The 13,096-nt window shown below is 37.5% G+C and overlaps 1 pseudogene; it reads right to left on the minus strand.

Annotated features, from left to right (window-relative positions):
- LOC101580520 overlaps positions 1-925 on the minus strand; it is a 3,529-nt pseudogene extending 2,604 nt beyond the window's left edge.
- Positions 926-13,096: the final 12,171 nt, after the last annotated feature.

Raw genomic sequence — 13,096 nt, forward strand, 5'->3', positions numbered from 1 at the left:
TCTTTCACATCTTTGTTCCTCAAACTGTAGATGAGCGGATTTAGCGGAGGTGTCACCACACCATAGAAGAGAGCGATAGTTTTGTCTGTGACTTCTCTGTCTGCCCCAGAAGTTTAGCTTTAGGTTTTGCATACATGAAGAGGATGGTCCCGTAGACTATGATAACCACTGTGAGGTGGGCAGAGCAGGTGGCAAAGGCTCTGCATGTTCCCTCTGCAGAAAGAATCCTCAGGCTGGTGGAGAAAATGAAAAGATAGAGAACAAAAATGAAAATACTGGAACCACAGGAAAAATCATATAACATTAACGGACACATCAACACATGCCAGTTTTGAGACAGCCAAGATTTCACAAGTGATTCATGGCATTATTCCCACAGAAAGGAAGCTGCCCGGCAAGAAAAGTCTGTCATACAGAGTTGACCCCTCCTGCAATCCAGGACCCAGTATCCTGGGAACATAGGAAGCCTTGCTCACAACGATGGGGTGTCTCAAAGGGTGACAGATGGCCACATAGGGGTCAAACGCCATCATACTTAAAAGGACACTTCCTGTGGCTCCCATAGCAAATGAAAGAAACATTTGCATTCCACATCCAGAGAAGGAAGTGGTCTTCTTTCATGTTAAGAAACTACTCAGGAATCAGGGAACAGAAGACCTAGTGCAGCAGATACCCAAGAATGACAAGTTACCGAGGAAAAAGTACTTAGGGGTGTGCGAGTGGGAGTCACAGGCACAGTGATGATAACTCCCTTTCCCAGCAGAATCGCCAGATGCATACATAGGACAAGAACAAAGTAAATGACCTCAAGCTCTGAGTAGCCACAAAGTCCCAGCAAGACAAATTCTGTCACAGAAGACTGGTTGGACTTTGCCAGGTTATTATTTTTTTCTGCAACAGGAATTCTGCCATGGTTGGGGTGCATGTAGCGATGCTACAGCAGTGTCTGTAAGAATATTTTGCATTCTTAATGGCTTCCCTTAGAGGCAATTACAACCTGTAATTGGACACATAAATAGCACAGGAAGATATTACTGTTTTCTAAGTTATGATCGCTTAGACTTTCAGATCTGATGAACGAGGCTTTAACTCTAAAATATATGACCTTGTCAGAAAGTAGACTAAGGAAAGGTGCACCTGAGTTGGAACTATTTATCTAAGTTATACTATGAGTTGGAAATTATTTTAATGCAATGCTGCCATAAAATTTTGACCAAAAAAATCCATAATAAATTTAAAGTATATGGAAAAATATTGTCCACCAATTTTAACCATCATAAAAAGCCTAATTTTTTTCCAATATTAATGTGTTATCTATCCTTAACAAAAATCACTGTTCTTCAGTTACTAAAACAAAATAGTGTGTGTAAGTTCTAGTCCAATGGAAATGTAATCTCAGTTTCAGAAGAGTTTTCATCCTTTGTTTTTGGGGGTTTTCTTGGGGTTTTTTTGTAAAAGAGCAAAAGTCAAGTTATATTTTTAGAAAAGGACTTTGGGTTATTTTTAGTTTAGGGGAAATGTGAATATTTGAAATATCCTAATATTGGCCTACCAAATAGCTCAGAGGGTTAAAGGGCCTGCAAGCAGGAGCTGGGGCCGGGAGTTCAGTCCCCAGGGCCTGCCATGCCAGCCCCACCCCCAGCATGGGATATGCTGAGACAGCAATTGAGACTGGGTGTGGTAGCACTCACCTGTAATCCCACCTCTTGGGAGGCCCTAAAGAAGGGGATCACTAAGACTCTGATCTAGTAGTGAGACCCTGAACACCCTGTAAACCCTGCCCTAAAATATGAAAATAAAAAGGAATAATCCTATTATTAATTTGAGCATATTAACTAGAATATTCACTGGAGTATTAGTGAAAGTATTTGTAATCAAAAGAAAAAACATTTTAGGTGAAATAATTTTTCTTTGTCTTTTCCAGTAGAAATTGTTTCTAGGTCACTACAAATAATGAATGATAAATTGACCTCAGAAAAACCTTAATTCCCAAGTCTCAATCTAAAAATCCAGTCACAAAGAAGGGTACAAATTACAGTAAAAGGGTATTTTCTTTTTTACCTGAAACTGTGAGAAAATGTCTATTACCTTCTCCTTGTGCAGAAGTCAGCAATCACCGCTCCAACAACTGCTCTTTCGGTCTTCCTCAGTGAATATTCAAAAATACCCATGATAAAGAGGGATGCCTCACTTAGAAATTCATATGTGTAGCAGTTTGCTATAATTATTTTTATCTCCATTACACTAAAATATTTCTATATTAAAATTCCAGCTGGGAGTGCTGGTCCATGCTTGTAATCCAGCTCTCTATAAACCTGAGGAAGTAGGATCCAAAATTTTAGCCCAACCTGGGCTATTTAATGAGCTAGTGACACACTGTCTCAAAACTATTTAATGAGTTAGTGACACCCTGTCTCAAAATAAAATAAATTCAAAAGTCCTGGGGTATTAACTTAATGTGGAAGTTCTGTATTGAATCCCCAGAATCACACATTTTTTTAAAAAAGATAGCTCCAGAAATCCTACATTTATAAGATTGTTGGTCTCATAAATTCTACCTCAATAATTTCAGTAAAGTAACAACTCCTTTCTGTTTTCATTAAAAATCAAGTACCTGCCATTGCTGTTAGAAACACCAATTAACCAGGAGCAAAATAAAATCTACTTCCAGTAACAATGAAAGTGTTTTTACTACTAGAACTTCCTTTAAAAGACCAGTCAATGGAGCACCAAAGCAACTTAAAATGTTTACTGCTTTGAGGATATTTCTAACCCCCAAAGCAATTTAAAGTTCACAGTGAGGATTGGATAAACTTAGAAACTTTATAGTAATTTTGGGATGAAGTCCCTGGGAAGCAATTAAATCTAAGTTGCTAATGTTATTTAATTGCACAACCCAAAACAGCGATAATTTTTCTAGACTTGCACTTTCTGGGAAGAGTAATATAGGACTGCTACCCAGGCAAAATAGTCAAGACATGGAAATTAGAACTAATACTGCTGGGGACATACGGCAAAAATCTGTGACATGTACTTCAAAACAATACTTCATTCTTCACAAATTAATTTATAATCACCTTTATTTTGACATTTAATCCCAGATTCCCAGATTTCAGATGCATCATGGTGGTCTCACTGGTCCACATAAAGAGATAGAAAATGTACACAACCATTAATTTCACTCTGCTAAAATACATATACAAAGTCTACTCCCACTGGTATGGCACTAGTGGCAGATAGTACAACAATCTGTGACTGAAAAGTCATAATTTACTTTCAAACAGAAAAGAAATTCTTACTTGCAGTAATTCTAATACTTGCTATGACCACTTGTGGAAAGCGATATTAATTCTTGAAGAACTCAATTCTTCTACGTATATGTTTCAAATTATTCTTCCAGCATGGAAATCAATGAAGTCATTAGGTATAGTGTTAAAAGAAGGAATAGAATTTTTAAAATGTCATTGAGTAAGATATGCAGCATAGGAAGACAATGTACTCTATGAAATACTGCATTATTTGTTTCAAAAACTCAGCTTTGAAATGCGCATCTTCTAAGTTGCATCCATGCAAGACATGCTCAACACCACTACAGAATGCAAATGCCGAGCACGTTTTCCCACTAATTGACATTCAGTGTGCAAAAGAATTAAAGTGGTTGGATGTGACCACTAAGGAAAACTTACATCAGGATGTAAATAATAGGTCATGAGTGCAACTGCAAAGAGTTTACTAAGGATATTTTCCAAATACAACCAAATGACTGTCACAATATAATAAAAAGAGGTACAAAGTTGTGAAGACTAATGTTGATTTTCAACCCGAATGGTTTGAAAGATTCCTGGGAAATTAGTAAGTTACCCTGTTATATCCAGGTAGGTCAAGGGCACGTGACCCTGGGGACTGCGTGGGGTCCCTGATCCCTTTTCTCTCACTCTTCCTCTGCCCTCTGTTCACGGACTGCCACACATGAGCTGCTTCCCTCCACCTCACACTTCCACTGTGATGCTTCTGTCGTGGAGCCAGCTGGCCGTGGACTAAAAACCACTCAAACCGCGACAAGATGAACCTTTTCTCTTTTTACTTGTGTATGTCAAGTATTTTGCCCTTTCCACAGAAAGGTGACTAATATAGTAATAGACTCTTATAATTTATTTTGCAAAAGCAAAACTAAATTTTTGCATGAGCATTGCCCACACAATGTTTTTTTTTTAATTTTATGCCAGTGTAAAAACTTAGAAATAATTCAAATTTAACTGGAATGAGCTGCGTTCTTCTTTGCTAAGTTAGCATCCCTAACTTCCTATAGGCAGCGTTCATGTGAAATTCAGTCCAAGCCTGGTTTTCCTACCCAGCCTTCGTACCATTCCAGTCACTCCGTGCACTAAAGACAGTACTGGGTCCAGATCTCAGGACACTACTACTCATAACAGTACTGTCAGGGAGTAATTTTTTCAGAACTTCCAAAGGAGGAACAGAAAATACTGACTCTCTAAGTCTACTTGTGCAGCTGTAATAACACTGACAATGAGATTTATAAACTTTCAGGCTTCTGGCAGTTCTGAAGGCTGAGGAGGGCAATACCAAAGCACTGGCAGGTTCACAAGCTGCTAAGTGCCCCATTTTATAAGCTATCTTCTCACTGTAACTGCCATGATAGAAAAGGTCAAGGATCTCTCTGGAATTTTTCTCTCACAGGCCACTAAATCCGTTCATATGGGCTCAAGTCACTTTTCAAAGGTCTGTTCCTAAAACCTTGGGGGTTGGAACTTCATTAGATGAATCTGCCCATCACACGGTGAACTTCCTTGAGGCACTTTAGTGAACACAGAATTATAACGCTGTTTGTTGTCTCACATACACCTAGACACCAATAAATATTGCCTACAGCTTTAACATTCCATCCCTTTCCAGGATGATAGAAGAAATAATTATGGTGAATTCACCAGGGATCGAGACCAAGCACTGCCCTTCAATATTCTCAAACAATAGCGGATCAGCTCATCTCTCTTGCTGATCTTATTCAATCCAGTAAACACTGATTAAGTCCATCCTTTCTTCAGAAATTATGCCTGCTTCAGCCCTAGATTCCATGAATCTCTTTCGTACCCTGACAAGTACTACAGCCTATTCTAAGAATCACAAGTCTATACCATGGATTTAGTCTGCGCCCTGAGTTTTGTCTACACTCCAAGTGCAACTTGCCCCGGGTTATCTTCTCATACTGCTGTGCCTCATGCTAAGGTCTCATGTATATGTCACTACTTCTCCTTGAGAGGTTAGTATACTTTGCTCAAATTCCCTAAAAACAAGCTCATTTTCCATTACTTAGATATATACCATCAAAATGCCAGTTTCTTATTCATTTATCAAGAAGCTGGTGTAGCTGTCCAGTGCAATCTATCTGAAGAATAACAATACAATTAGGGACCAAATACTTAATTTTATCCAAATCTCTTCTGTTTCCTAATATAATTTACTACATTGCAGTATGACTGTTTTAGTTGAATTGTTGCGAATAAAATACTGGTTTACGATAACCCTAGAAAATTTAGTTTCATTGTCTTGAAGTTCAATAAAAGCTTCACACTGTCAGCTGACAGATACAGAACATTGTTTATTTCTTCAGAATGAAGGTTACTGAATTGTTAATATTGGCAATAATACAGCAACATCATGATCAAGGTACAGTCACAGTAGCATTCTCTTTCCTTCATGTAGCCTTTTTTTCTAGAACATGTATTTTATATAAATTGGAGAGAGCAAGTAAATCCCAATTAGTCTGCGCCATAATGAACACAACAAGAGTGTGAAATGAGAATCCGTTAGTGATTGCCTGACAAGCGCGAGGTCCTGAATTCGATCCCTGAAACCACCAAAAAAGAGAGAGAGAGAGAGAGAGAGAAATTAGAATCTGTTAACTACAGTTCAAATGAAATATTACCATGTCCAAGCAGCAGAAGGATAGGAGAAGTGATTACACACACACACACACACACACACACCACTACAGATTAGTAAACATTATCGATTCACAGAAATCTGAGATGTTGAACTTCTTACTTAATTAAATTTATTTTTAAACTTTTAACATAAAAATAAAAATTATACATATTTATAGGGTATCATATGATGTTTTGATGCTTAGATACATTCAGAAACATTTAAATCAGAATGAACGTATCTATTTCCTTAAACATCATATCTCTATGGCAAAAATATTCAAAATATTTTTCTGCAAAATTTTGAAATATATAGTACATTATCATTTTCTGCTGTCATTCTACTATCCAGCAGCATGCTAAAATATCTTACTCTTATATAACTTATTTATTTATTTTTTATTAATTTTATTAAGAAACAAATAGCAATGAGACAGTTTCAAAACTGATTACTAGCACAGTTACAATAATTAATACATTACAATAATTAATACATTACATATTGTCTTCGTAGTAGTTATTCATAGTACAAGATGCAGACATAATATCCTGACCAAACACTATTAGTACAAATCTTTCTTCTCATTGAATTAAGAGAAAGTAGTTGTATATCTATCCTAACTATTTTGTATATACAGATACAAAATGGTCCTTCATTTGAATCTCCTTCTTTTGTTTAGTTTCATCAGAGATGGGTATTCCATTGCCATTTAAATATTGTAGGTTCATGAATTCAGCAAAATAATCCAATATAGTTCAGTAGTCCATAACAGTAGTGGGTTATCTGTAGGACTGGCAATGTCAGAAGTTGTTGACTTGAGCCTTTTCCAGCTCAGCACATTAATATGGCTTTACTTTTTATACCTCGTTTTTATACTTCTATGCTGGATGATTAAGACCAGGATAAAGCAAGACCTATATAACAAGAAATGTAACAAGTTCAGTCAAATCCCCTCAGGGTTTACCCTGAAACTCTTATATAACTTAGTACGCATTGATCAACTCCCAATCCTTCTACTGTTCCCAGCTTCTGGCAACTCCCATTCTAACCTCAATTTCTATCAGATCAACTTTTTATACCATACCAAAAAAATCTCAAACAGGCAAAGCCAACTTTAACAATTCCAAGCAGGGATTGTTACACTGATTTCAAAATGTAACAAAAAGTAGTAGTAATCAAAATATCATTACCTTCACATAAAAATATATAGATCAATGGAAGAACATTGCCTAGGACAGTGACAGTGAACCTTTTAGAGCTTTCAATGATAGCAACCAGACAGCAGCAACACCAGGGCCATAGGTTTGCTACTCCTGGCCTAGAAGCAAACTTACACATCCACATCAACAACTACTGATTTTTTACATCAGTACTAAGAAAGAATAGTCATTTTTAGACTGGGGTTAGAACCCCAGTGTGCCATGCCACCTCTGCCCCCAGAGCACACTGAGACAGTGACTGAGACTGGGTGTGGTGGCATGCATCTGTAATCCCAGTACTGGGGAAGCTAAAAACAAGAAGATCACTATGAGTCAGCTCTGTGTAGCGAGATCCTGTAAACCCTGTACTAAATACATAAAGGAAAGGAAAGGAAAGGAAAGGAAAGGAAAGGAAAGGAAAGGAAAGGAAGAAAGGAAGAAAGGAAGAAAGGAAGAAAGGAAGAAAGGAAGAAAGGAAGAAAGAAAGAAAGAAAGAAAGAAAGAAAGAAAGAAAGAAAGAAAGAAAGAAAGAAAGAAAGAAAGAGCGAGCAGTCATTTTAATAAATTTTGCTGGGAAAATTGTATATTCACAGGCATAAAAGTGAAACTGGACCCTTAGTTCTCACCAGTTACAAATACCAACTCAACATCAGTTAGAGGCTTAGATGTAAGGCCTGAAACTATAAAACCTGTAAGAAAAAAAAAAACATATACAAACAAAAACAGCCTAAATACTTCAGGACATTGAGATAGACAAGGAGTTTGAGGCCAAGATCCTAAAAACCATGGGATACAAAAATGAAAATAACCAGATAGAATTACATCAAACTCAAATATGTGTAGAATGCTGGGACTCTTCATGTAATGCCCCATATCATGGCAACAGCTCAAAAAAAGAATAGATAAGATTTCAAGTACCTTAAGGAAGCATAACAATAGCAGATTTAATATTTGGATAGAAATACATGGGTGAAATACTAAAGAAAGTCACAATACATGGTGGTGAATACATTTCACCCATAGCCTGTTTTAGAAACTTAAGTCCCAAGAGGGATTTCTGTATAGAGGTGGCAAGGACTTACAGTGAAAATTGAATAGGAAACATTGAGTTATAAAGATTCATTTCAGAAAGAAAAAAAAAGTAAATGATAAACTTTGACCATTTATTTTATGTGTATTTTAAAACTTAGTTTTGAACTGATTTTAAATTTTCAGGAAGGTAACACAATTAGTCCAAAGAGTGTTATGGTTTACGCTGGATTTGCATCCAAAGCTTCATGTACTAAAAGGCACAGCTTTCAAAAGGCGACTGGATCATGGCAACACTATAGCTAACTCTAATGGTAGGAGGTAAGGCCTGGTGGGAAGACATAGGCCACTAAGGCCACGATGTGGCAGGGTGTATCACTCTCCTCAAGTCCTTTCATTGCTCTACTTCCTGTCCACTAAGAAAAAGCAGCTTTCCTCCACCTAGGCTTTTGCACCATGGGATTCTATGTCTGAACCCACAAAATGTGGACTGAAACTTCTAAATCATGAGCCAAAATAAGCCTCTCCTCCTTTAAGTTGTGTGTTTGAAGTACAATGTCCCAGCAATGAAGAATGTGATTAAGACAAAGTTCGATAACAGGAAATGGGGCTGTTTGCCAGAACCATACCTGACCATGTGGTTCAGATGTCTTGGGAGAAGGTAGGAAAGTCTTGGGAATGCCAGCAGGACAAGGCCTAGATGCTATAGGCTGAGCCTGATGGAAGATTTGGGGCAGGGTTCAGAATGAGATTGCTGATAAAAAGTCATACGGTAAACATCAGGATCAGGAAGATTTCAGCCAGAAATAAGGACTCTACTCTTAGTTGTACTCCAGGCCATGTGTGCTATATGCCAGCTGAAAAATTGTGTACAGTTCACTTATGTCCTGAGATTTTGCAAGAGACTGAGATTTAAAATGGTAAACTAACTAACCTGGCAGAAGAAATTTCAAGGCAGCCCAATATTCAGATGGTAGCATGGGTAATTCTGGCAGTTTTTAGTCAGATTTACACTGAAAAACAAGAACAAATAGCACAGAATTATTTTTAAAGTTTTTAGTTTGGCCAGAATGGAAGCTTCAGTAAAATTGGGACCTGAAATTTTGGTGAACTTGGTTGTTAAAGAGATGAAAACTAAAATGAAGTTAAGTACTTCACACCAGAACAATAGAAAACATGTGTTGTCAGCTTCGCCAGAATCAACAAAACCCTTCCCTTCACAGGCTCAAAGGTGTTAAGCTGTAAAACTCATTTGAGAAGAAAACTCAATGACTCGCTGCTCTAGCAAGGTCTGCCTAGAGCCCTGATTTCCTGGGACTTTCTATTTTCTTAAGCAAATAGTATTATTTGAACAACTATCTTTGTAGCTAAGACCTTAAAAATACATTGACAGGATCTTAGTATTGTTTATATTTTATGGTAAATCACTCTCTGACAATGAATATAGTAACTGTGTTTATAGCAGTATCTGGAAAAAGCTTTCAATTAATGTTAGTAGTTTAGTGTGTTTAGACCAATGACAGCTATACTTACAGAGAATTTATTCTGTGCCAGACACTATTATAAGACATGCAGAATTATTCATTTCATATTCACTGCCATCAATACTATTTGAACCCCACTTCATAGTAGAGGATATAGATAAAGGATAAAGAAAAATTAAAATGTCTTGTGCAAGGTCACCCAGTCAGAACCAGGATCTAATAACTATACTGGATCCAGAGTCAGCCCTCTTAACACTACAGCACCTCTTACAGGTCACTTCTGAAATTTCTACACTGCCTTTGTGTAGGAAATCAACATTATTACCTTTCTTATTTGTTACAGTACACATGACATTTCTATTTTATAAGGCCCTACTCTGTACAGTGTTGCTGTGTGGCTGAGCTCTGCTTCTTTCATATTTATCTGATACACCTCTAAGTAATACTGCATGCTTTTTGAGGCAAGATTGCAATTTTCACTTTACATTACTATAACAAATTATTTCCACTAGCTTAGGGCTACAGAAACAGAAATCTCTCCCTTATCTTATCATCAGCCTAGAAGCATTTGCCCTACCTTTTTTCCTCTTAGTGAGTTACACACCAGAAAATATTTTGGGGAGAGATGGGGGGGGAAAAAAGATGATACTCCCGTAGTTTAGCATCTTAGCAAAGATTTCCTTCTTCTTAAATGTTATTTCTCCCTCTATTCATATTGTCGTGTGTACTTGTTTCCTTAAAACATGAGTTAAAGCAGTTTTGAGTTGTTTATGGACAGCTGTTCTGAAGTAAAAGGAGAATACAGAGGTAAGAGATGGGGAAGAGCAACCTGTTTTTATTGTCATAAAAGGCCACCACTTATGTCTTAGAAGAGCCAGTGTCAAGAAGAAAGGAATGAAGACTGCCTGGGTGGCTCTTTTCCTCTACTCAAAAAATGTCTAGGGAAGGGAGGTTATTTTCCTTGTACATGGGACAAATAAAAGCAGTAAAAAGCTAAACCTATCATTACAGGATTATCTTTTCATTAAAGTCCCAGTTTAGGCTCTCAAAATTTTCTCTCATGCCATTTGTACATTGCTCCATTTTATATCTGTTTTAAGGAAGAAGTGGACTGAGGAGACAGCTCAGTGGTTGAAGCCCCTCCCTGGCAAGTACAAGGACCTAGGTTTGATCCCTGGTACCACATACCAAGCCAGCCTCAGAACCCCAGGTGCTCTGTGCTGGCCACCAAAACCAGGCATGGTAGTGCACCCCACTGACTGCAGTGCTGGGAGGCTGTGACAGGAGGATCATTAGGAGTCCAAGCTGTGTAGCAAGACCTTGCACCAAATAAATAAATAATAAATAAATAAATAAATAAATAAATAATGAGGAAGCTTTAGGGGAATGGCTTATAACCTTCATAAGTTTGGTTTTTTAAGTTAGTCCAATAGAGCAGTATATCCCTAGGCAAAACAGTCTCCTCGCTATTTAATATAGTTTCCAAATGAGTCCATTATATCCTCAATTGCTTGCAACCCTGATATCCCTATAATGTAAAAACTCCAGTACTCTTTTTCCCCTCATCTGTGTAGTAGCCATGCTGAACATCTGCTAGTCTATCCCCAAGACCACACTTTCTTCTTTACACTTGGCACATACTCTTAAATTGGAAAGCTCCTTTCCTGTCAGTTATTATCTTTTTCTAGAAAACCCTCTAGTTTGGTAAGATGCCCAACTTAGGTGCTTGTGCAGGACATGGTTTAACTCTTACACTGGCTTTCTTATCACTGAGATCTAATACCTTCTATCCATATCTTGAAGGAGAAGAAATATATTTTGGATAGTGGCTTCACGGAATTCCTTCTGTGGCTGGGTGGCTCTCGGGCAGAGCTGACGCGGCTGAGTAACGCTTCTAGGATCACAGTGGCCATGAGGCAGAGCTGTGCGCAGCAGTGTGGTGATCAAAACATGAAATAGAAGAAAAGAAAACTCACCGAATTTAGGGGTAGTAAAGGTGGCCTATAATACAGGAGTGAGAATTTCAGTTACAATAAAACAGAAAAGTATGTAATAGTCTCTTAAGATCCTGAAGATGAGTCTGGTGATTCCAGATTAACCTGGGATGGATCCTTGAAAGAACAAATAGTTGCCCACATGAAAAGAGAAAGTATTGAAAATCTGGAAAAACTCCAAGTTTTAGTATCATCACCTTCAACATATTAACATAGACTCTTTTGAAGCCAATCAGGATACCTAATAGTTATAATAAAAATATAAAACATAATTATAGATACAATAGTTTAGCTATGTAATGTGATGTGCCTTACATACCTTGATAGAATTTGTCAAAAAGTTATTTCTCTCCTACATTTTGCCATGAAGCAACTGAGGCTGAGAAACTATTATCCAAAGGCACACAAACTAAATCATATGTTGCCAATGGTCTGTGATAGATTATTTTAAAATAGAATTAACTTCATTAGTAAACAGCTCTTATTTCTGAATAGTCAGTAATAATTCAATTGTAAGTTTGGGGATGCACTGTCTTTATGTCACTGGATTAGAGCCTGACACTTCACAGGTAATTCTTGTGCTTACTGCTTTAAGTACTTCACCTTCATACCCAATAAAATCAAATCCATACCCTTCTTGATTCCCAGGGCTATTCTAAAAGTCAGACAGTACAATGTAAGCTAAAGTAATTTTTGAAACTACACTGTAAATATAAGCCTCCCTGAGTCATTTCCTTACATGACAATGGTAGCATTGACACGTGGAGATCAGGAACTATTCTACTGCACCTGAGTCCTTTATGGAGGGACTTTCCATGTACCCAGACCTTCACTTTGTTCTTGTTCTTCCTCATCATTTTCATGGCAATACTCCTGGACAATAGTTTCCTCGGTATGACCAGCATCATGTATTCCACACTCCCACATACTTCTTGGAAATCTCTTATTCTTGGACATTTGATATTCATCATCACCTTTTCCTCCAATGCTTGTTATGTTTCTGACTGAAAGAACGTGCATCTCCTTCATTGACTGTGCTTTTCAGATGTCTGTTTCCCTGCACTGACTGTCTCTGTAATGGTCTATGACAGGGTGCAGCCATAGCAACTCACTGAGTTACCCCATCATTGTGATCAAAGTGTTAAGTGTTCAAAAAGAAACAGCCCTGACTATGGTACTGCCTTTCTGTGGTCTTGTTATTGATCACTTTACCTGCCAGGTTCCAGCCTTTGTGTTGCTCATCTGGTCTGATACCATCATCAATGTGCTTATCGGAACAGTAATATTGCTATATTGGTGATTCCTTGTAATTTTTATCACCTGTGTTCATCCTCTTTCAGCCCAAGAATTAATTTTATTGAGGACAGAAAGTCTTTTATACATGTTTCTTCTGCCTCATAGTAGTCATTTTATGTTCAATCTTATTATGTACAGAAAGGCCAAGTCA

This window comes from Octodon degus, unplaced genomic scaffold (genome assembly GCF_000260255.1).
Source record: "Octodon degus isolate 3935 unplaced genomic scaffold, OctDeg1.0 scaffold00094, whole genome shotgun sequence".
NCBI lineage: Eukaryota > Metazoa > Chordata > Mammalia > Rodentia > Octodontidae > Octodon > Octodon degus.